The 24550-nt window shown below is 32.2% G+C and overlaps 1 protein-coding gene across 1 annotated transcript in view; it reads left to right on the top strand.

Moving 5' to 3' along the window:
* The window catches only part of LOC133550979 (TNF receptor-associated factor 2-like), an 83995-nt gene extending 61095 nt beyond the window's left edge, over positions 1 to 22900 (top strand). Inside the window, exon 11 of the mRNA XM_061897197.1 lies at positions 22629 to 22900. The gene's annotated coding sequence lies outside the window, so the exon portion shown is untranslated. The remainder of the gene's footprint in view (positions 1 to 22628) is intronic.
* The last annotated feature ends 1650 nt before the right edge of the window (positions 22901 to 24550 follow it).

A 24550-nucleotide genomic window follows, 5' to 3' on the forward strand; every position in this document is an offset into this window, starting at 1 on the left:
TTTTTTCCGGATGCTAACATTAGCACACATCAAGTAAATTAGCTAAAAACAAGTTAGCGTCCCAACATAACATACCAACGGGTACTGTATCATGTTTGATGCTGATGTCTGGACCTGCAAAATTAGCTAAAGAAGCTAGCATGATAATGTCAACGTGCTAAAATGCAAACGTGACTTGTGTTAAGTATCTGAGGTGAGTACCTGGAAAAAATGTGTTTAAAATGTCAGGATGCTAACATTAGCATATGTTAATGTGTGAACGAGCTGTATACCTACAAAAAAAGATAGCATGTTAACATTAGCATGGTGTCATTTGTGAAGTAACAAAAAATTTTGACGCTGCAAATTTAGCAAAAAAAGCTGGCATGCTAATATTAAAATGCTAAATATATATTTTTTAAAAATGGCCCCTGCGTCACACTTTGGACACCCCTGACCTAAGCAATGCCTGTGAATACTGCTTAAATAGGGCCCCAAAGCAACATTTTCTTTTGAGCCCCCCACATTAGGCATTTTCAACACTTTAAATTTATTTGATTCATGTTGTGTACTAAAACAAATCCTTGTTAAATAAAATATATATATATTTTTAGTGCAAAACCACATTTAACAATTACAATGTCAGTGTGTGGGGAAATTTACCATTGGAATCTTATCAGTGACTGAGCAGGAAGGGGCCAGGGATACTATTCTGGTATAGGGGATGTAAATATAGTCGGGCTCATAAGTTTACCTACCATGGGAGAACACAAAAACCTTTCTTCCACTCAGGCTTAATGGTTGTGTGAAGCAATTTATCGGCAACCAACTGTGTTTAATCTTTTTAAATCAAAATGACAAAAGAAAGTACCCAAATGACCCTGATCAAAACTTTACATACCCCAGCAACTTTGATCTGATCCATCCATCCATCCATTTCCTACCGCTTATTACATTTTGGGGTCGCGGGGGGCGCTGGCGCCTATCTCACCTACAATCGGGCGGAAGGCGGTGTACACCCTGGACAAGTCGCCACCTCATCCCAGGGCACTTTGATCTGATGACATGCACAAAAGTTGACACATACAGGTTGGAATGGCTAATGAAAGTTGATGACATGCACAAAAGTTGACACATACAGGTTGGAATGGCTAATGAAAGTTCCAATCCTCACCTGTGACCTGTTGGTCGATGGGCTGCATGGTCGAGTGGCCAACAAGTTACATTTTGGTCTCATCGCTCCAAATGACTTTGTTCCATAAGTTTTGAGGCTTGTCTCTGTGCTGTTTGGCGTAATGTAAGCGGGATACTTTGGGACAATTGGCAGGAATGGCTCTCTTCCGGTGACTCGACCATGCAGCCCATTTTTCTCTAAGTGCCTCCTTATAGTGGATCTTGAAACAGCCACACCACATTTTTTCAGTGAGTCCTGTATCTCAGCTGGAGTTATTTGTGGATTTTTTTATGCGTCTCGAACAATTTTCCTGGCAGTTGTAGCTGAAGTCTTTGCTGGTCTACCTGAATCCCTCGATTTCCACTTCTTGATCAGCGTTTGAACACTGCTGATTGGCATTTTCAATTCCTTGGATATCTTTTTTATACCCCTTTCCTGTTTTATGCAGTTCAATTACCTTTTGTCGCAGATCCTTTGACAATTCTTTTGCCTTCCCCATGACTCAGAATCCAGAAACATCCGTGCAGCACTGGATAAAAGATGCAATGGTCTGTCAGAAGCCCAGAAACTTATTGACCTTTTTATACACACACATTAATTACAAACAAACATGTCACAGGTGAGGATTGGAACCTTGATTAGCCATTCTAACCTGTTTGTGTCAACTTTTGTGCGGGTTATCAGATCAAAGTCGTTGGGGTATATAAAGTTTTGGTCAGGGTCATTTGGGTACTTTCTTTTGTCATTTTGATTTAAAAAGAGTAAACACAGTTGTTTGCGAATAAATAGCTTCACACAACCATTAAAGGCCTACTGAAATGAGATTTTCTTATTTAAACGGGGATAGCAGGTCCATTCTATGTCTCATACTTGATCATTTCGCGATATCGCCATATTTTTGCTGAAAGGATTTAGTAGAGAACATCGACGATAAAGTTCGCAACTTTTGGTCCCTAATAAAAAAAGCCTTGCCTTTACCGGAAGTAGCAGACGATGTGCGCGTGACGTCACATCCTCACATTGTTTGCAATAACCCCAACTCGTGGATGTGGCAAGATAAAGTATAGCTCGGTTGGTAGAGTGGCTATGCCAGCAACTTGAGGGTTGCAGGTTCGATTCCCGCTTACGCCATCCTAGTCACTGTCGTTGTGTCCTTGGGCAAGACACTTTACCCACCTGCTCCCAGTGCCACCCACACTGGTTTAAATGTAACTTAGATATTGGGTTTCACTATGTAAAGCGCTTTGAGTCACTAGAGAAAAGCGCTATATAAATATAATTCACTTCACAATTCACAATCATAGCCAGCAGCAGCTAGAGCTATTCGGACCGAGAAAGCGACCATTTCCCCATTAATTTGAGAGAGGATGAAAGATTTGTGGATGAGGAAATTTAGAGTGAAGGACTAGAGAGAAAAAAAAAAAAAGGCGATTGCAGTGGGAGTGATTCAGATGTTTTTAGACACATTTACTAGGATAATTCTGGGAAATTCCTTACCTGCCTATTGTGTTGCTAGTGTTTTAGTGAGTTAAATAGTACCTGAAAGTCGAAGGGGGTGTGGCCACGGGTGTGTTGACGCCAGAGTCTCTAAGGGAAGTCACGGCAGCTGCAGGAGGACGCTGGCTCCGCTGATCTCCGGTAAGAGCCGACTTATTACCGCCATTTTCTCACCTAAAACTGCCGGTTGACATGTAGTCGGGATCCATGTTCGCTTGACCGCTCTGATCCATAGTAAAGCTTCACCTCCGGGAATTTTAAACAAGGAAACAACGTGTTTGTGTGGCTAAAAGCTAAAAGCTTCCCACCTCCATCTTTCTACTTTGACTTCTCCATTAATAATTGAACAAATTGCAAAAAGATTCAGCAACACAGATGTCCAGAATACTGTGTAATTATGCGATTAAAGCAGACTACTTATAGCTTGGATCGGGCTGGAAAATAATGTCCGTTACAACCCGAGACGCCAATCGCACGCGTCATAATATTGCTACGTTTTCAACACGACACTTCGTGGGAAATTTAGTATTGCAATTTAGTAAACTAAAAAGGCCGTATTGGCATGTTTTGCATTGTTAATATTTCATCATTGATATATAAACTATCAGACTGCGTGGTCGGTAGTTGTGGGTTTCAGTAGGCCTTTAAGCATGAGTGGAAGAAAGGTTTTTGTGTTATCATTCATAATATCTGAAGAATGGCCAAGAAATCATAATTTGTAACACACTCGTTAACTTTCTGTGTGATTAGTTAAGCGACTTAGCAAAGTTGAGCTACTAAAGTTAGCTATTATTGAATGTATGTTTATTAACAACATGAATGCATATTGTTGGTTTAGACCAGGGGTCGGGAACCTTTTTGGCTGAGAGAGCCATGGAAGACAAATATTTTAAAATGTATTTCCGTGAAAACCATATAATATTTTTTTTTAACACTGAATACAACTAAATGTTTGCATTTTTATGTAAAACCAAAGTTAGGGTATAACATGTATGTTATTCTTTTTAATAACGTTTTTATTCTGAAGCTAACTAATAATGAATAAAATACTTCTTACCAGGGGTGTAACGGTACACAAAAATTTTGGTTCGGTACGTACCTCGGTTCAGAGGTCACGGTTCGGTTAATTTTCGGTACAGTAAGAAAACAACAAAATATACATTTTTGGGTTATTTATTCAACATATTTGCTAAATCTTCCACCAAAAATATATTTCTTAGTGGAATATTTGATGTGAAGTAATCGGAAACTTGGATAGGTCAATAATTCATAAATACATTGATTTTGATTCAATATTATGTTTTGAGCAATGACAGTTTGAAAGAAAAAAAAACAGCTTTGTTTTATTAGTCGACGTTGCAACTTTTTCTATATTACATTTAGCCTTTAACCTTTTTTATTTCACTGTCGCTTATGTTTTTGTTTATTTTAAATAGTATTTTTAGAATGTGCTGTGGACCTTTAAAACATTAGCTGTGGGCCGCAAATGGCCTCCGGGACACACTTTTGACACCCCTGCTATAGATAATAAAAAATGAAATCTGATAAATCTATGGGTAAAAAGCAGAGCCTGGCGACGCATGCGCGTTTATCATAACTCTCTCGCTCTCTCTGTCTCTGCCCCTCCCTCACGAATGTTGCTGCGCACACAATTTTTTGTTTTGTTTTTAACCCCTTTTAACGCTGAACGTACATTGAAAATACACGCAACCCTAACTTAAAATGAAACTCCACCCGGACAGCCCGGCAAAAGAGGACATATACGGTGAAAAGAGGAGGTATGGTCAGTGTATCGTAGCCCGGTCGCTGCTAGCATGCTGTGTTTTTTTTTTTTTTTGATTGATTGAAACTCTTATTAGTAGATTGCACAGTACAGTACATATTCCGTAGAATTGACCACTAAATGGTAACACCCGAATCATTTTTTCAACTTGTTTCGTAGTGCCTCGGTGTGCATTGTTTACACAACATGCGGTGCGCTACTTAATATGTCCGTGTGGAACTCGTTCGGTACACCTCCGAACCGAACCGAAACCCCGTACCGAAACGGTTTAATACAAATACACGTACCGTTACACCCCTACTTCTTACCATTCTTGACTTCTTGAACGTCTGCGGTAGAAATGGAGGGATGGATAAAAACGCATGAGAATTTTTTATATTTTTAACACTGATTAAAAGCAAAATTATTCTTTACTTATTGTGTTAAGCATCTAAGAGCCAGATGCAATCATCAGAAGAGCCACATCTGGCTTTAGAGCCATAGGTTCCCTACCCCTGGTTTAGACTGTTTATTACTGCCACTACTTTATTACCCGTGTGCACGAGACAACAATTTTCATTGATTATCGTTAATAATGATGAAAAATGTAGACATTTATAAAATATGTTTTATCAAAGCACTAATGGGAACATAAGCTGGAGATGTTACTTCATATGTTTTGTTTTAGCAACTTTGAGCAAGTTGCAAACAGCCCCTTTAACTATTCATCTGACGACGTCTTCATGTTTCCGTTATCGACCATGAAACACGAATGTAATGTATCATTTCAACTATTAAAGTGAGATGTTGTCATTTGTAACGTGGATCCTTTATTTAAATTGAGTAGATTCAGGATTTTTTTGTTTGCAAGCATCCATTAAAACCACGCAATATTGTTAATATCCTGTTTTACTGTACCTGCGCGATCCCAGTGCCCATATTTGGACTTTCTGGGGGCGGAGTCACTCGCTGTTTGTTTGCTAGCATTATTTAAAAACACGCAATATTGTTAATATCCTGTTTTACTGCACCTGCGCGATCCCTGTGCCCATATTTGGACTTTCTGGGGGCGGAGTCACTCGCTGTTTGTTTGCTAGCATTATTTAAAAACACTCAATATTGTTAATATCCTGTTTTACTCTACCTGCGGGATCCCAGTGCCCATATTTGGACTTTCTGGGGGCGGAGTCACTCGCAGTATGTTTGCTAGCATTATTTAAAAACACGCAATATTGTTGATATCCTGTTTTACTCCACCTGCGCAATCCCAATGCCCATATTTGGACTTTCTGGGGGCGGAGTCAGTCGCTATATGTTTGCTAGCATTATTTAAAAACACGCAATATTGTTAATATCCTGTTTTACTCCACCTGCGCAATCCCAATGCCCATATTTGGACTTTCTGGGGGTGGAGTCACTCGCTATATGTTTGCTAGCATTATTTAAAAACACGCAATATTGTTGATATCCTGTTTTACTGCACCAGCGCGATCCCAGTGCCCATATTTGGACTTTCTGGGGGCGGAGTCACTCGCTGTTTGTTTGCTAGCATTATTTAAAAACACGCAATATTGTTGATATCCTGTTTTACTGCACCAGCGCGATCCCAGTGCCCATATTTGGACTTTCTGGGGGCGGAGTCACTCGCTGTATGTTTGCTAGCATTATTTAAAAACACGCAATATTGTTGATATCCTGTTTTACTTCACCTACTTACGGTCTTTCCACAATCCCAGTGCCCATACTTGGATTTTCTGGGGGCGGAGTCACTCGCTATATGTTTGCTAGCATTATTTAAAAACACGCAATATTGTTGATATCCTGTTTTACTGCACCAGCGCGATCCCAGTGCCCATATTTGGACTTTCTGGGGGCGGAGTCACTCGCTGTTTGTTTGTTAGCATTATTAAAAAACACGCAATATTGTTAATATCCTGTTTTACTTCACCTGCTTCCGGTCTTTCCATGATCCCAGTGCCCATATTTGGACTTCCTGGGGGCGGAGCCACTCGCACTTTGTTTGCCAGCGTTCTTTAAATCCAGCTTTATGGTTAATATCCTTTTTTACTCCACCTGCTTCTGGTCTTTCCACGATCCCAGTGCCCATATTTGGATTTTCTGGGGGCGGAGTCACTCGCTGTTTGTTTGCTAGCATTCTTTAAAATCAGCAATGTTGTTAATATCCTGTTTTACTCCAACTGCTTCCGGTCTCTCGCGATCCCAGTGCCCATATTTGGATATTCTGGGCGATTTTCTGTCTCATAACTTCGACTTTCTATCTCCTAAATGTGACATTGTATCTCATGTTTAGACTGTGTATTTCTTACAACTTTGACTTTCTTATTTCCTAACTTTTTGTCTCATAACTTTGACTTTCTATCCCATCATTTTGACTTTTTATTCCATAATTTTGACATTTTATTTCATATTTTTGACTTTTTGTTTCAAAATTGTAGCTTATTATGTCATAATTTCGACTTCTTATTTCAATTTTGACTTTTTATCCCATAATTTTGACTTTTTATTTCATAATTTTGACTTTTTGTCTCACAAATGTGACTTTGTATCTTATAAGTTTTACTTTTTATCCCATAATTTTGACTTTTTATTTCATAATTTTGACTTTATCGCATGAGTTTGACTTTGTATCTTAATTTTGACTTTTTATCCCATACTTTTGACTTATTTCCTAATTTTGTTGTGTCTCATAAATGTGACTTTGTATAGCGCTTTTCTACCTTCAAGGTATTCAAAGCGCTTTGACACTACTTCCACATTTACCCATTCACACACACATTCACACACTGATGGAGGGAGCTGCCATGCAAGGCGCTAACCAGCACCCATCAGGAGCAAGGGTGAAGAGTCTTGCTGAGGACACAACGGATGTGACGAGGTTGGTACTATGTGGGGATTGAACCAGGGACCCTCGGGTTGCGCACGGCCACTCTTCCACTGCGCCACGTTTGTATCTCATATTTTGGACTTTATATCATAAGTTTGAGTTTTTGTCTCTTAATTTTGACTGTTTATCCCATAATTTTGACTTATTTTCATAATTTTGACTTTTGTATTTCATGATGTTTACGTTTCGTCTCATAAATTTGACTTTGTATCTCCCATTTTGGACTTTATCGCATAAGTGCGACTTTTTGTCTCTTAATTTTGAGTTTTTATGTCATAATTTTGACTTTTATCTCAATTTTGACTTTTTATCCCAAGATTTTGACTTATTTCATAATTTTGACTTTTTATTTCACACTTTTGACGTTTTGTCTCATAAATGTGACTTTGTATCTCATATTGTGGACTTAACCGCATAAGTTTGACATTTTTGTCTCTTAATATTGACTTATTATTTCATAATTTTGACTTTTTGTCTCACAAATGTGACTTTGTATCTCAAAAATATGACTTTTTATCCCATAATTTTGAATTTGTATTTAATAATTTTGACTTTATCACATGAGTTCGACTTTTTGTCTCTTAATTTTGACTTTTTATCTAACAATTTTGACGTATTTCATAATCTGGCCTTTTTTTCATAATGTTGACGTTTTGTCTCATACATTTGACTTTTTATCTCATATTTTGGACTTTATCGCATAAGTTTGACATAATGTCTCTTAAATTTGACTTTATTTCATAATTTTTACTCTTCATTCAACAATTTTGACTTTTTATTTCCTAATTTTGACTTTTTGTCTCACAAATGTGACTTTCTATCTCATAATTTCGACTTTTTATCCCATAATTTTGACTTTTATTTCATAATTTTGATTATCGCATAAGTTCGACTTCTTATCTCTTAATTTTGACTTTTTATCCCATAGTTTTCACTTATTTCATAATTTTTGCTTTTTATTTCATAATATTGATGTTTTGTCTCACAAATGTGACTTTGTATCTCATAAATTTGACCTCTATCTCATAATTTCGACTTTTTATCCCATAATTTTGACTTTTATTTCATAATTTTGATTATCGCATAAGTTAAACTTCTTGTCTCTTAATTTTGACTTTTTATTCGATAATTTTGACTTATTTAATAATTTTTGCTTTTTATTTCATAATGTTGACGTTTTGTCTCCTAAATTTGACTTTGTATCTCATATGTTGGACTTTATCGCTGAAGTTCGACTTTTTGTCTCTTAATTTGTACTTTTTATTTAATAATTTTGACTTTTTTTTTCATAATTTTGACTTTTTGTCTCACAAATGTGACTTTTTGTCTCACAAATGTGACTTTCTATCTCATAATTTCGACTTTTTATCCCATAATTTTGACTTTTATTTTATAATTTGATTATCGCATAAATTCGACTTCTTATCTCTTAATTTTGACTTTTTATCCTATAATTTTCACTTATTTCATAATTTTTGCTTTTTATTTCATAATGTTGATGTTTTGTCTCATAAATGTGACTTTATATCTGGTATTTTGGACTTTATCGCATGAGTTCGACTTTTTGTCTCTTAATTTTGACTTTTTATCCTATAATTTTCACTTATTTCATAATTTTTGCTTTGTATTTCATAATGTTGATGTTTTGTCTCATAAATGTGACTTTATATCTGGTATTTTGGACTTTATCGCATGAGTTCGACTTTTTGTCTCTTAATTTTGACTTTTAATTTCATAATTTTAACTATTGCATAAGTTCGACTTTTTGTCTCTTAATTTTGGCTTTTTATTCAATAATTTTGACTTATTTCATACTTTTTACTTTTTTTTCATTATGTTGACATTTTGTCTCATAAATTTGACTTTGTATCTCATATTTTGGACTTTATCGCTTAAGTTCGACTTTTTGTTTCTTAATTTTGACTTTATATTTCATCATTTTGACTTTTTATTTCATAATTTTGACTTTTTGTCTCACAAATGTGACTTTGTATCTCATAAATTTGACTTTCTATCTCATAATTTCGACTTTTTATCCCATAATTTTGACTTTTATTTTATAATTTGATTATCGCATAAATTCGACTTCTTATCTCTTAATTTTGACTTTTTATCCTATAATTTTCACTTATTTCATAATTTTTGCTTTTTATTTCATAATGTTGATGTTTTGTCTCATAAATGTGACTTTATATCTGGTATTTTGGACTTTATCGCATGAGTTCGACTTTTTGTCTCTTAATTTTGACTTTTTATCCTATAATTTTCACTTATTTCATAATTTTTGCTTTGTATTTCATAATGTTGATGTTTTGTCTCATAAATGTGACTTTATATCTGGTATTTTGGACTTTATCGCATGAGTTCGACTTTTTGTCTCTTAATTTTGACTTTTAATTTCATAATTTTAACTATTGCATAAGTTCGACTTTTTGTCTCTTAATTTTGGCTTTTTATTCAATAATTTTGACTTATTTCATACTTTTTACTTTTTTTTTCATTATGTTGACATTTTGTCTCATAAATTTGACTTTGTATCTCATATTTTGGACTTTATCGCTTAAGTTCGACTTTTTGTTTCTTAATTTTGACTTTATATTTCATCATTTTGACTTTTTATTTCATAATTTTGACTTTTTGTCTCACAAATGTGACTTTGTATCTCATAAATTTGACTTTCTATCTCATAATTTCGACTTTTTATCCCATAATTTTGACTTTTATTTTATAATTTGATTATCGCATAAATTCGACTTCTTATCTCTTAATTTTGACTTTTTATCCTATAATTTTCACTTATTTCATAATTTTTGCTTTTTATTTCATAATGTTGATGTTTTGTCTCATAAATGTGACTTTATATCTGGTATTTTGGACTTTATCGCATGAGTTCGACTTTTTGTCTCTTAATTTTGACTTTTTATCCTATAATTTTCACTTATTTCATAATTTTTGCTTTGTATTTCATAATGTTGATGTTTTGTCTCATAAATGTGACTTTATATCTGGTATTTTGGACTTTATCGCATGAGTTCGACTTTTTGTCTCTTAATTTTGACTTTTAATTTCATAATTTTAACTATTGCATAAGTTCGACTTTTTGTCTCTTAATTTTGGCTTTTTATTCAATAATTTTGACTTATTTCATACTTTTTACTTTTTTTTCATTATGTTGACATTTTGTCTCATAAATTTGACTTTGTATCTCATATTTTGGACTTTATCGCTTAAGTTCGACTTTTTGTTTCTTAATTTTGACTTTATATTTCATCATTTTGACTTTTTATTTCATAATTTTGACTTTTTGTCTCACAAATGTGACTTTGTATCTCATAAATTTGACTTTCTATCTCATAATTTCGACTTTTTATCCCATAATTTTGACTTTTATTTCATAATTTTGATTATCGCATAAGTTAAACTTCTTGTCTCTTAATTTTGACTTTTTATTCGATAATTTTGACTTATTTAATAATTTTTGCTTTTTATTTCATAATGTTGACGTTTTGTCTCCTAAATTTGACTTTGTATCTCATATGTTGGACTTTATCGCTGAAGTTCGACTTTTTGTCTCTTAATTTGTACTTTTTATTTAATAATTTTGACTTTTTTTTTCATAATTTTGACTTTTTGTCTCACAAATGTGACTTTTTGTCTCACAAATGTGACTTTCTATCTCATAATTTCGACTTTTTATCCCATAATTTTGACTTTTATTTTATAATTTGATTATCGCATAAATTCGACTTCTTATCTCTTAATTTTGACTTTTTATCCTATAATTTTCACTTATTTCATAATTTTTGCTTTTTATTTCATAATGTTTATGTTTTGTCTCATAAATGTGACTTTATATCTGGTATTTTGGACTTTATCGCATGAGTTCGACTTTTAGTCTCTTAATTTTGACTTTGTATCCTATAATTTTCACTTATTTCATAATTTTTGCTTTGTATTTCATAATGTTGATGTTTTGTCTCATAAATGTGACTTTATATCTCGTATTATGGACTTTATCGCATGAGTTTAACCTTTTGTCTCTTAATTTTGACCTTTAATTTCATAATTTTGACTATTGCATAAGTTCGACTTTTTGTCTCTTAATTTTGGCTTTTTATTCAATAATTTTGACTTATTTCATACTTTTGACTTTTTTTTCATAATGTTGATATTTTGTCTCAAATTTGACTTTGTATCTCATATTTTACACTTTATCACTTAAGTTCGACTTTTTGTCTCTTAATTTTGACTTTATATTTCATAATTTTGACTTTTTTTTTCATAATTTTGACTTTTTTTTTCATAATTTTGACTTTGTCTCACAAATGTGATTTTGTATCTCAATAGTTTGACTTTCTATCTCATAATTTCGACTTTTTATCCCATCATTTTGACTTTTTATTTAATAATTTTTACTTTATAGCATTAATTTCGATTTTTTTCTCTTAATTTTGACTTTTCATCCAATAATTTTTACTTTATTGCAGAAGTTTGGTATTTCATCTCCCAACATCAACTCTCTATCTCATAAGTTTGACTTTTTATCCCAATATTGTGAATTTGTATTTCTTAATTTTGAGTCACTTGCCATTTCCTGTTTGTAAATAATGAGATGATATTTTACTAACCATTACTTTCCGCTGCTTTGTGTTACATTTGTGTTCCTGCTGTGTGTCTTTTTCATTCTACCAACATTTTTTGTCATCATTGCCACCGGTTTTTAAACTCTGGGACTCATTTAAATCTGGCCACGTTACTGATTTGTTCAGAACTTTGCACAATATTTATGTTCTGCTTGATGCGGAGAAGTACCTTCCTTTTACAATTTGTAATGCACACGTTTAACCACCAGGAGGTGCACGCTGCAAACAATTCAACACAGCGCAAACTGTCATGGACTGGACTCATTTATTTACGCTCTTAATAAATGTATGTGTTTAGAATTTTAAGTATTTACTTTGAATCCGTCCACGTCATACTTCAACGTCAACATTACAAATCAGTGTTTGATGTTGAACTTCAATAAGCCATAAGAACAATTTAAAATGTGCTAAAATGTGATTCTCATATACCAGTAATGTCATAGCAAACATTGAGGAGTGCTGGTCATGTGACGGTCATGTGACGGTCACGTGACTATTCCAGGAAATGACGTCGACAAAATGACCGCATGTCAGGTATGCTAGTTCATTTCCCAAAAAACATTTTTTTGGCCACTAAAGCTAATTTTAAATTCATTCAACAATGTTAATGCTTTATAATGGTGTCAAATATTACTAGTGAAGTATCCTTACAATATTTATTTGACGAATTTAGAAAAAAATAATTTAAGTTAGCGATAATTGTGTGAATGCTCCAAACATTCACACAATTTTGCTTTTCTACACCAAAATTCATCTATTTATTATTAAACTTCTTCTTTTCCAGATTTCAGCCTGCTTTACCTTCCACATTTTTCACCCGATTCAAACCGTTCAAACTTCAAACTGTTCAGCCTATTAGGGAATCGCGGGCTTTCCCTTGATGAATTCCATAAATTCCCACATTTCCCAGAATTCCAGGTTTTCCAGGACATTTATCCCCCTTCAAAATAAATTAGCCATTTTTCAAACTTCCACCATTTCCACATTTTTCAACCTTCAACATATTTCACCATTCTGGACATTCAAACTTCCCTTTTTCCAAGTAAAAAAAAATTCAAGGTTTTTCCAGAATTCCTGGTTTTCCTATTTCCAGCCTTTTTTCTGGCGACTACTCCTTCCACATTTTTCAACGCATTTCAATCGTTCCAATGTCAAAGCATTCCTCCTAATCAGGACCAATTTAAAAAAATAAAAATTTTAAACTGGAAAAATTCCCAGTTTTCCCCGAAACTCCAGGAATTCCGTAATACCATTTCTCATTTCAACGTGTTACTACTTAAACATTTCTCGACCCATTTGAAAAATCCCAACACCAATTATTTCAACTTATTCAGACCATTCAAGTTTTTTACATTTTCCCAAAATTCCCAATTTCTTCTGAAATTCCCATTGAAATAAATGGGCCATTTTTCAAACTTCCACCATTTCCACATTTTTTCAACCCATTCAACCTTCAACATATTCCACCATTCTGGACACTCAAACTTCCCTTTTTCCAAGTTAAAAAAAATTCTAGGTTTTTCAGAATTCCTGGTTTTCCTATTTCCAACCTTTTTTCTGGCGACTACTCCTTCCACATTTTTCAACGTAATTTCAACCGTTCCACCGTCAAAACATTCCTCCTATTCAAGACAGAAAAAAAAGTTTTTTTTTAACCTGGAAAAATTCCCGGTTTTCCCGAAACTCCAGGAATTCCATAATACCATTTCTCATTTCAACGTGTTACTACTTAAACATTTCTCGACCCATTTGAAAAATTACAACACAAGTTATTTCAACTCATTCAGCCCATTCAAGTTTTTTAAATTTTTCCCGAAATTCCCAATTTCTTCTGAAATTCACATTGAAATAAATTGGCCATTTTTCACACTTCCACCATTTCCACATGTTTTCAACCCATTCAACCTTCAACATATTCCACCATTCTGGACACTCAAACTTCCCTTTTTCCAAGTTAAAAAAAAATCTAGGTTTTTCAGAATTCCTGGTTTTCCTATTTCCAACCTTTTTTCTGGCGACTACTCCTTCCACATTTTTCAACGTAATTTCAACCGTTCCACCGTCAAAACATTCCTCCTATTCAAGAAAAAAAAAAAAAAAAATTTTAACCTGGAAAAATTCCCGGTTTTCCCGAAACTCCAGGAATTCCGTAATACCATTTCTCATTTCAACGTGTCACTACTTAAACATTTCTCGACCCATTTGAAAAATCCCAACACCAATTATTTCAACTCATTCAGACCATTCAAGTTTTTTACATTTTCCCAAAATTCCCAATTTCTTCTGAAATTCCCATTGAAATAAATTGGCCATTTTTCAAACTTCCACCATTTCCACATTTTTCAACCTTCAACATATTTCACCATTCTGGACATTCAAACTTCCCTTTTTCCAAGTTAAAAAAATCCAGGTTTTTCTAGAAATCCTGCTTTTCCTATTTCCAGCCTTTTTTCTGGCGACTACTCCTTCCACATTTTTCAACGTAATTTCAACCGTTCCACCGTCAAAACATTCCTCCTATTCAAGACAGAAAAAAAAGTTTTTTTTTAACCTGGAAAAATTCCCGGTTTTCCCGAAACTCCAGGAATTCCATAATACCATTTCTCATTTCAACGTGTTACTACTTAAACATTTCTCGACCCATTTGAAAAATTACAACACAAGTTATTTCAACTCATTCAGCCCATTCAAGTTTTTTAAATTTTTCCCGAAATTCCCAATTTCTTCTGAAATTCACATTGAAATAAATTGGCCATTTTTCACACTTCCACCATTTCCACATTTTTCAACCTTCAACATATTTCACCATTCTGGACATTCAAACTTCCCTTTTTCCAAGTAAAAAAAAATTCAAGGTTTTTCCAGAATTCCTGGTTTTCCTATTTCCAGCCTTTTTTTCTGGCGACTACTCCTTCCACATTTTTCAACGCATTTCAATTGTTCCAATGTCAAAGCATTCCTCCTAATCAGGACCAATTTAAAAAAATAAAAATTTTAAACTGGAAAAATTCCCAGTTTTCCCCGAAACTCCAGGAATTCCATAATACCATTTCTCATTTCAACGTGTTACTACATAAACATTTCTCGACCCATTTGAAAAATCCCAACACCAATTATTTCAACTCATTCAGACCATTTAAGGTTTTTACATTTTCCCGAAATTCCCAATTTCTTCTGAAATTCACATTGAAATAAATTGGCCATTTTTCAAACTTCCACCATTTCCACATTTTTTTCAACCCATTCAACCTTCAACATATTCCACCATTCTGGACATTCAAACTTCCCTTTTTCCAAATTAAAAAAAATCCAGGTTTTTCCAGAATTCCTGGTTTTCCTATTTCCAGCCTTTTTTTGGGGACTACTCCTTCCACATTTTTCAACGCATTTCAACCATTCCACCGTCAAAACATTCCTCCTATTCAAGACAGAAAAAAAAGTTTTTTTTTAACCTGGAAAAATTCCCGGTTTTCCCGAAACTCCAGGAATTCCATAATACCATTTCTCATTTCAACGTGTTACTACTTACACATTTCTCGACCCATTTGAAAAATTACAACACAAGTTATTTCAACTCATTCAGCCCATTCAAGTTTTTTAAATTTTTCCCGAAATTCCCAATTTCTTCTGAAATTCACATTGAAATAAATTGGCCATTTTTCACACTTCCACCATTTCCACATTTTTCAACCTTCAACATATTTCACCATTCTGGACATTCAAACTTCCCTTTTTCCAAGTAAAAAAAAATTCAAGGTTTTTCCAGAATTCCTGGTTTTCCTATTTCCAGCCTTTTTTCTGGCGACTACTCCTTCCACATTTTTCAACGCATTTCAATCGTTCCAATGTCAAAGCATTCCTCCTAATCAGGACCAATTTAAAAAAATAAAAATTTTAAACTGGAAAAATTCCCAGTTTTCCCCGAAACTCCAGGAATTCCGTAATACCATTTCTCATTTCAACATGTTACTACTTAAACATTTCTCGACCCATTTGAAAAATTCCAACACCATTTATTTCAACTTATTCAGACCCTTCAAGTTTTTTTTACATTTTCCAGAAATTCCCAATTTCTTCAGAAATTTCCCATTGAAATAAATTGGCCATTTTTCAAACTTCCACCATATCCACATTTTTCAACCTTCAACATATTCCACCATTCTGGACATTCAAACTTCCCTTTTTCCAAGTTAAAAAAATTCCAGGTTTTTTCCAGAATTCTTGTTTTTCCTATTTACTGCCTTTTTTCTGGTGACTACTCCTTCCACATTTTTCAACGCATTTTAACCGTTCCAACGTCAAAACATTCCTCCTATTCAAGACAAAAAAAAAAAAAAGTTTTTTTTTTTTAAACTGGAAAAATTCTCAGTTTTCCCGAAACTCCAGGAATTCCGTAATACCATTTCTCATTTCAACATGTTACTACTTAAACATTTCTCGACCCATTTAAAAAATCCCAACACCAATTATTTCAACTCATTCAGACCATTTAAGTTTTTTTTACATTTTCCCGTAATTCCCAATTTCTTCTGAAATTCCCACTTAAATCAGTGGGACATTCTTCAAATTTCCACAACTCCCACATTTTTCATCTCATTCAAACTGTTCCAACTCCAAAATATTCAGCCTGTTTAAAAATTGTGTGCTCTAATTCAACAATTCTAAAAAAAATTCCGGGATTTTAGTTCAACTTCAGCATTGGTGCATTCACACTAAGGAATTGCATCATCTAGTTAAAATGTATTTTAAATCAATTTACAACTTTAACAGGGAGTCACATATTACAATTGCTTATTTCACTGAGACATATTGTAATCTGGCTTTTAACATAAAAATTCCGATGGAAAGTCTGAAGTATTTTGCTAATAAAACACCAATTAAATGTCAGCGTTCTGATGTTTTTTTTATACCTTTTTTCTGTTTGTGTTTTTGTGGTGAAAACTTCAATTACCCTGCTTTTGTTGTGCACTTACTGGAAATAACGTTAATATTTACCAACTTTTACTTTTATTTTTAATTATGAACTGCAACATTTCCAGAATCCTGGGATTTTTGCTCCAGAGCCAACTGTTGACGTTAGTAATTGTCCATCTCTGCACACATTTTAAAGGCAACTGTCATCCCATAGTTTTCACTTTTTATCTCAATTTCAACTTTTTATCCCATAATTTTGACTTATTTCATAATTTGTTACTTTTTATTTAATAATTTTGACGTTTTGTCTCATAAATGTGATTTTGCATCTCATAATTTTGACTTTTTGTCTCATAACTTCAAATTTATAGCTGATAATTTGTACTTTTTATCACATAATTTTGTCTTTTCATCGTATTTTTTTAGACTTTTATCCCATAATTTTGAGTTTTTATTTATCATGTATTGATTATTGTATTTCATAATTTAAACTTTTCTCATAATTGTAACTATTTCACAATTTTGACTTTCTTTGGCAATTTAATAATTCTGGTTTTATTACTCATAATTTTAAATTATAGTTTAAATTCGACATTTTCTCTTAATCTTGACTTTTTTTTTTTTAATATTCGCTTTTTATTCCATAATTTTGACTTTTTGACTCCTAATTGTGAAATTGTAGCTCATAAGTTTGATTTTCTATCTCATAATTTCAACTTTTTATCCCATAATTTTGACTTTTAATTTAATAATTTTGACAATCGCATAAATTTGACTTTTTGTCTCTTAATTTTTACTTTGTAGCCAATAATTTTGAGTTTTTATTTCATAATTTAGACTTTTTAGGCCAAAATTGAGTTTTTATTTCATAATTTGGACTTTTTGTCTCATAATTGTGACTTTTCATTTCATAATTTAGACTTTATTTTATCTTTTTGACCTTTTGACTCATTAATGTGACTTTGTACCTCATAATTTTGACTTTATCACTTAAGTTCGACATTTTGTCTCTCATTTTTGACTTTTCATTTTAAAATATTGCTTTTATTCCATAATTTTGACTTCTAGTCTTATAATTGTGAAATTGTATCTCATAAGTCTGACTTTCTATCTCATTATTTCAACTTTTTATCCCATAATTTTGACTTTTTATTTAATAATTTTGACTATCGCATAAGTTCGACTTTTTGTCTCCCAATTTTGACTTTATAGCCAATAATTTTGAGTTTTTATTTCATAATTTAGACTTTTTAGCCAATAATTGTGACTTATATTTCATAATTTAGACTTTATTTTATCTTTTTGACCTTTTGACTTATTAATGTGACTTTGTATCTCATAATTTTGTCTTTATCGCTTAAGTTCGACATTTTGTCTCTTAAGTTTGACTTTTTATTTCAAAATATTCGCTTTTTATTCCATAATTTTGACTTCTACTCTTATAATTGTGACATTGTATCTCATAAATGTGACTTTCAATCTCATAATTTCAACTTTTTATCCCATAATTTTGACTTTTTATTTAATAATTTTGACTATCGCATAAGTTCGACTTTTTGTCTCTTAGTTTTGACTTTGTAGCCAATAATTTTGAGTTTTTATTTATTAATTTAGACTTTTTAGCCAATAATTTTGTTTTTATTTCATAATTTGGACTTTTTGTCCCATAATTGTGACTTTTTATTTCATAATTTAGACTTTATTTGATCTTTTTGACCTTTTGACTCAATGTGACTTTGTATCTCATAATTTTGACATTATCGCTTAAGTTCGACATTTTGTCTCTTAATTTTGACTTTTTATTTAAAAATATTTGCTTTTTATTCCATAATTTTGACTTTTATTCTTATAATTGTGAAATTGTATCTCATAAGTTTGACTTTCTATCTCATAATTTCAACTTTTTATCCCATAATTTTGACTTTTAATTTAATAATTTTGACTATCGCATAAGTTTGACTTTTTGTCTCTTAATTTTGACTTTTTCGCCAACAATTTTTAGTTTTTATTTCATATTTTAGACTTTTTAGCCAATAATTGAGTTTTATTTCATAATTTGGACTTTTTGTCTCATAATTGTGACTTTTTATTTCATAATTTAGACTTTATTTTATCTTTTTGACCTTTTGACTCATTAATGTGACTTTGTATCTCATAATTTTGACTTTATCGCTTAAGTTCCACATTTTGTCTCTTAATTTTGACTTTTCATTTCAAAATATTGCTTTTATTCCATAATTTTGACTTCTAGTCTTATAATTTTGACATTGTATCTCATAAATGTGACTTTATATCTCATAATTTCAATTTGTATCCCATAATTTTGACTTTTTATTTATCAATTTTGACTATCGCATAAGTTTGACTTTTTGTCTCTTAATTTTGACTTTGTAGCCAATAATTTTGAGTTTTTATTTAATAATTTAGACTTTATTTGATCTTTTTGACCTTTTGACTCAATGTGACTTTGTATCTCATAATTTTGACATTATCGCTTAAGTTCGACATTTTGTCTCTTAATTTTGACTTTATTTAAAAATATTTGCTTTTTATTCCATAATTTTGACTTTTATTCTTATAATTGTGAAATTGTATCTCATAAGTTTGACTTTCTATCTCATAATTTCAACTTTTTATCCCATAATTTTGACTTTTAATTTAATAATTTTGACTATCGCATAAGTTTGACTTTTTGTCTCTTAATTTTGACTTTTTCGCCAACAATTTTTAGTTTTTATTTCATATTTTAGACTTTTTAGCCAATAATTGAGTTTTATTTCATAATTTGGACTTTTTGTCTCATAATTGTGACTTTTTATTTCATAATTTAGACTTTATTTTATCTTTTTGACCTTTTGACTCATTAATGTGACTTTGTATCTCATAATTTTGACTTTATCGCTTAAGTTCCACATTTTGTCTCTTAATTTTGACTTTTCATTTCAAAATATTGCTTTTATTCCATAATTTTGACTTCTAGTCTTATAATTTTGACATTGTATCTCATAAATGTGACTTTATATCTCATAATTTCAATTTGTATCCCATAATTTTGACTTTTTATTTATCAATTTTGACTATCGCATAAGTTTGACTTTTTGTCTCTTAATTTTGACTTTGTAGCCAATAATTTTGAGTTTTTATTTAATAATTTAGACTTTATTTGATCTTTTTGACCTTTTGACTCAATGTGACTTTGTATCTCATAATTTTGACATTATCGCTTAAGTTCGACATTTTGTCTCTTAATTTTGACTTTTTATTTAAAAATATTTGCTTTTTATTCCATAATTTTGACTTTTATTCTTATAATTGTGAAATTGTATCTCATAAGTTTGACTTTCTATCTCATAATTTCAACTTTTTATCCCATAATTTTGACTTTTAATTTAATAATTTTGACTATCGCATAAGTTTGACTTTTTGTCTCTTAATTTTGACTTTTTCGCCAACAATTTTTAGTTTTTATTTCATATTTTAGACTTTTTAGCCAATAATTGAGTTTTATTTCATAATTTGGACTTTTTGTCTCATAATTGTGACTTTTTATTTCATAATTTAGACTTTATTTTATCTTTTTGACCTTTTGACTCATTAATGTGACTTTGTATCTCATAATTTTGACTTTATCGCTTAAGTTCCACATTTTGTCTCTTAATTTTGACTTTTCATTTCAAAATATTACTTTTATTCCATAATTTTGACTTCTAGTCTTATAATTTTGACATTGTATCTCATAAATGTGACTTTATATCTCATAATTTCAATTTGTATCCCATAATTTTGACTTTTTATTTATCAATTTTGACTATCGCATAAGTTTGACTTTTTGTCTCTTAATTTTGACTTTGTAGCCAATAATTTTGAGTTTTTATTTAATAATTTAGACTTTATTTGATCTTTTTGACCTTTTGACTCAATGTGACTTTGTATCTCATAATTTTGACATTATCGCTTAAGTTCGACATTTTGTCTCTTAATTTTGACTTTTTATTTAAAAATATTTGCTTTTTATTCCATAATTTTGACTTCTAGTCTTATAATTTTGACATTGTATCTCATAAATGTGACTTTATATCTCATAATTTCAATTTGTATCCCATAATTTTGACTTTTTATTTATCAATTTTGACTATCGCATAAGTTTGACTTTTTGTCTCTTAATTTTGACTTTGTAGCCAATAATTTTGAGTTTTTATTTAATAATTTAGACTTTTTAGCCAATAATTGTGTGTTTTTATTTCATAATTTGGACTTTTTGTCCCATATTTTTGACCTTTTGACTCATTGATTTGGCTTTGTATCTCATAATCTTGACTTTATCGCATAAGTTTGACCTTTTGTCTCTTAATTTGGACTTTTTATTTCAAAATATTTGCTTTTTATTCCATAATTTTGACTTTTATTCTTATAATTGTGACATTGTATCTCATAAGTTTGACTTTCTATCTCATAATTTCAACTTTTTATCCCATAATTTTGACTTTTTATTTAATAATTTTGACTATCGCACAAGTTCGACTTTTTGCCTCTTAATTGTGACTTTGTAGCCAATAATATTGAGTTTTTATTTCGTAATTTAGACTTTTTAGCCAAAACTTTTGAGTTTTCAGTTCATAATTTGGACTTTTTGTCTCATAATTGTGACTTTTGATTTCATAATTTAGACTTTCTTTCATCATTTTGACCTTTTGACTCATTAATGTGACTTTGTACCTCATAATTTTGACTATCGCTTAAGTTCGACTTTGTCTCTCTAAATTTTGACTTTTTATTTAATAATTTTGACTTTTTGTCTCATAGTTGTGACTTTATATCTCATAATTTTGACGTTTCGTCTCGTAACTTGACATTTATATCTCATAATTTCCCATAATTTAGACTTTAATTCATAATTTAAACTTTTTATACCATCATTTTTACTTTTTACTTCATATTTTGGACTTTTTGTCTCATAATTGTGACATTGTATCTCGTAATTTTGACGTTTCGTCTCGTAACTTGACATTTATATCTCATAATTTCCCATAATTTAGACTTTAATTCATAATTTAAACTTTTTATACCATCATTTTTACTTTTTACTTCATATTTTGGACTTGTTGTCTCATAATTGTGACATTGTATCTCGTAATTTTGACTTTTTGTCTCATATCTTAAAATTTATATCTCATATTTTCCCTTAAATTAGACTTTTTAATTCACAATTTCAACTTTTTATCCCATAATTTTGACTTTTTACTTCATATTTTGGACTATTTGTCTCATAATTGTGACATTGTATCTCATAACTTCGACTTTCTATCTCACAACTCTGACATTATATCTAATTTTTAGAGCTTTTATTTCATAATTTTGATTTAGACTTTTCTCATAATTGTGACCATCTCACATATCTCTCAAAATGTATTTTCTAACTTGTTGTCTCAAAACCTTGACTTTCTATCCTATAATTTTGACTTTTTGTCCAATAATTTAGACATTTTATCACATAATTTTGACTCTTTCTCATTCGTACTGTGTCTCTCATAATGAATAATTTCATAATTTAACTGTTGGGTAATAATAGTTGATAATCTTATTTCATTTGCTTTATTTGCTTGGTATGTTCATAAAAAATTGAACTAATCTGTCGTTTCTTTAGTTTTTGGTGCAACACTGGCAAACTAAAAGCCACAAAAAAAAGTGATATTAAGAAAAAAATGATAAAGTATTACTCTTGATCAGTTTTTTTTTTTTGTCCGTATCTTCCAGTCCTACTATCTACCATTACAAGATCAACACCTCTTTTGTGGCTTCATGGAGGAGGAGGGAGGAATATAACTCATCATCTTCATCTTCATCATGTCGCTAATTATTTAGCATCATCATTTGTGAGTACCAATAATTGATATGTTCCAGTTACATAAGAGTGTAAAAAGTGTGTCTGACCTAAAACCATTTCAGTATTCACATAAACCAATATGGCTGGCCAATATAACAATATCAAAATATAATAAATATTTTGTCAAAGAGACCAAAATGGACCACCTTAGCCGTGCTCCCCTTTTTTTCTTTTCAACCCTCGTCCGTTCCCTATTGGGGTATACAAAAACAACATGTAGGAACTAAAGTGCAGGACTGTCAAGATAAACATATGTGCTACTTTAAAATACTATTTAAATAATTACTGCGTAACGTAACTAAATAAGAATAACAGGGCAAAATAATGTTACACAGCCGTAATTTCCTGGTACTAAACCCGCTGAAAATAGTTCTCAGGTTTCTTTCTCTGTTTACATTTTCACACTTTGCACTATTTTCTTACTTTATCATGTATTCATTCCTTGTTGTTGCGCCTAAGTTTTGAGAGCTTATTGTTAAGGGTTCATTGGGATTGTACTGTTTTTGTTGATATTTTCCATGCTTGTGTTGACATTTCCTTCATGCCTTGATAGCTCGCAGGGGATGTTCTTCTGTAGGAATGGTCACCATCACCTGGTTGTGGACCGACATGATGACTCAGGTGTACAGTGGGGCAAAAAAGTATTTAGTCAGCCACCGATTGTGCAAGTTCTCCCACTTAAAATGATGACAGAGGTCTGTAATGTTCATCATAGGTACACTTCAACTGTGAGAGACAGAATGTGGAAAAAAAAATGAAGGAATTTTAAAGAATTTATTTGCAAATCATGGTGGAAAATAAGGATTTGGTCAACCATTCAAAGCTCTCACTGATGGAAGGAGGTTTTGGCTCAAAATCTCCCGATACATGGCCCCATTCATTCTTTCCTTAACACGGATCAATCGTCCTGTCCCCTTAGCAGAAAAACAGCCCCAAAGCATGATGTTTCCACCCCCATGCTTCACAGTAGGTATGGTGTTTTTGGGATGCAACTCAGTATTCTTCTTCCTCCAAACACGACGAGTTGAGTTTATACCAAAAAGTTCTATTTTGGTTTCATCTGACCACATGACATTCTCCCAATCCTCTGCTGTATCATCCATGTATCCATTTTGGTACAAACTCAACTGGTCGTGTTTGGAGGAAGAAGAATACTGAGTTGCATCCCAAGAACACCATACCTACTGTGAAGCATGGGGGTGGAAACATCATGCTTTGGGGCTGTTTTTCTGCTAAGGGGACAGGACGATTGATCAGTGTTAAGGAAAGAATGAATGGGGCCATGTATCTTGAGATTTTGAGCCAAAACCTCCTTCCATCAGTGAGAGCTTTGAATGGTTGACCAAATACTTATTTTCCACCATAATTTACAAATAAATTCTTTAAAATTCCTACAATGTGAATTCCTGGATTTTTTTTCCACATTCTGTCTCTCACAGTTGAAGTGTACCCATGATGAAAATTACAGACCTCTGTCATCATTTTAAGTGGGAGAACTTGCACAATTGGTGGCTCACTAAATACTTTTTTGCCCCATTGTATGTTGTTCTGTGGTCACCATCACCTGGTTGTAGACCAACATGATGACACAGATGTATGTTGTTCTGTAGGAGTGGTCACCATCACGTTCTTGTAGACCGGGGGTCGGCAACCCGCGGCTCCGGAGCCGCATGCGGCTCTTTGGCAACTCTGATGCGGCTCAGCTGCATAATCGCGGACCCCCCAGACTATTACTGGGGGATTCCGGATTTCGGTGCCTCTCCCGGACATCATTTGGTGCTAGCGGGGTGTA

Source organism: Nerophis ophidion, linkage group LG01 (assembly GCF_033978795.1).
Source record: "Nerophis ophidion isolate RoL-2023_Sa linkage group LG01, RoL_Noph_v1.0, whole genome shotgun sequence".
NCBI classification, from domain to species: domain Eukaryota; kingdom Metazoa; phylum Chordata; class Actinopteri; order Syngnathiformes; family Syngnathidae; genus Nerophis; species Nerophis ophidion.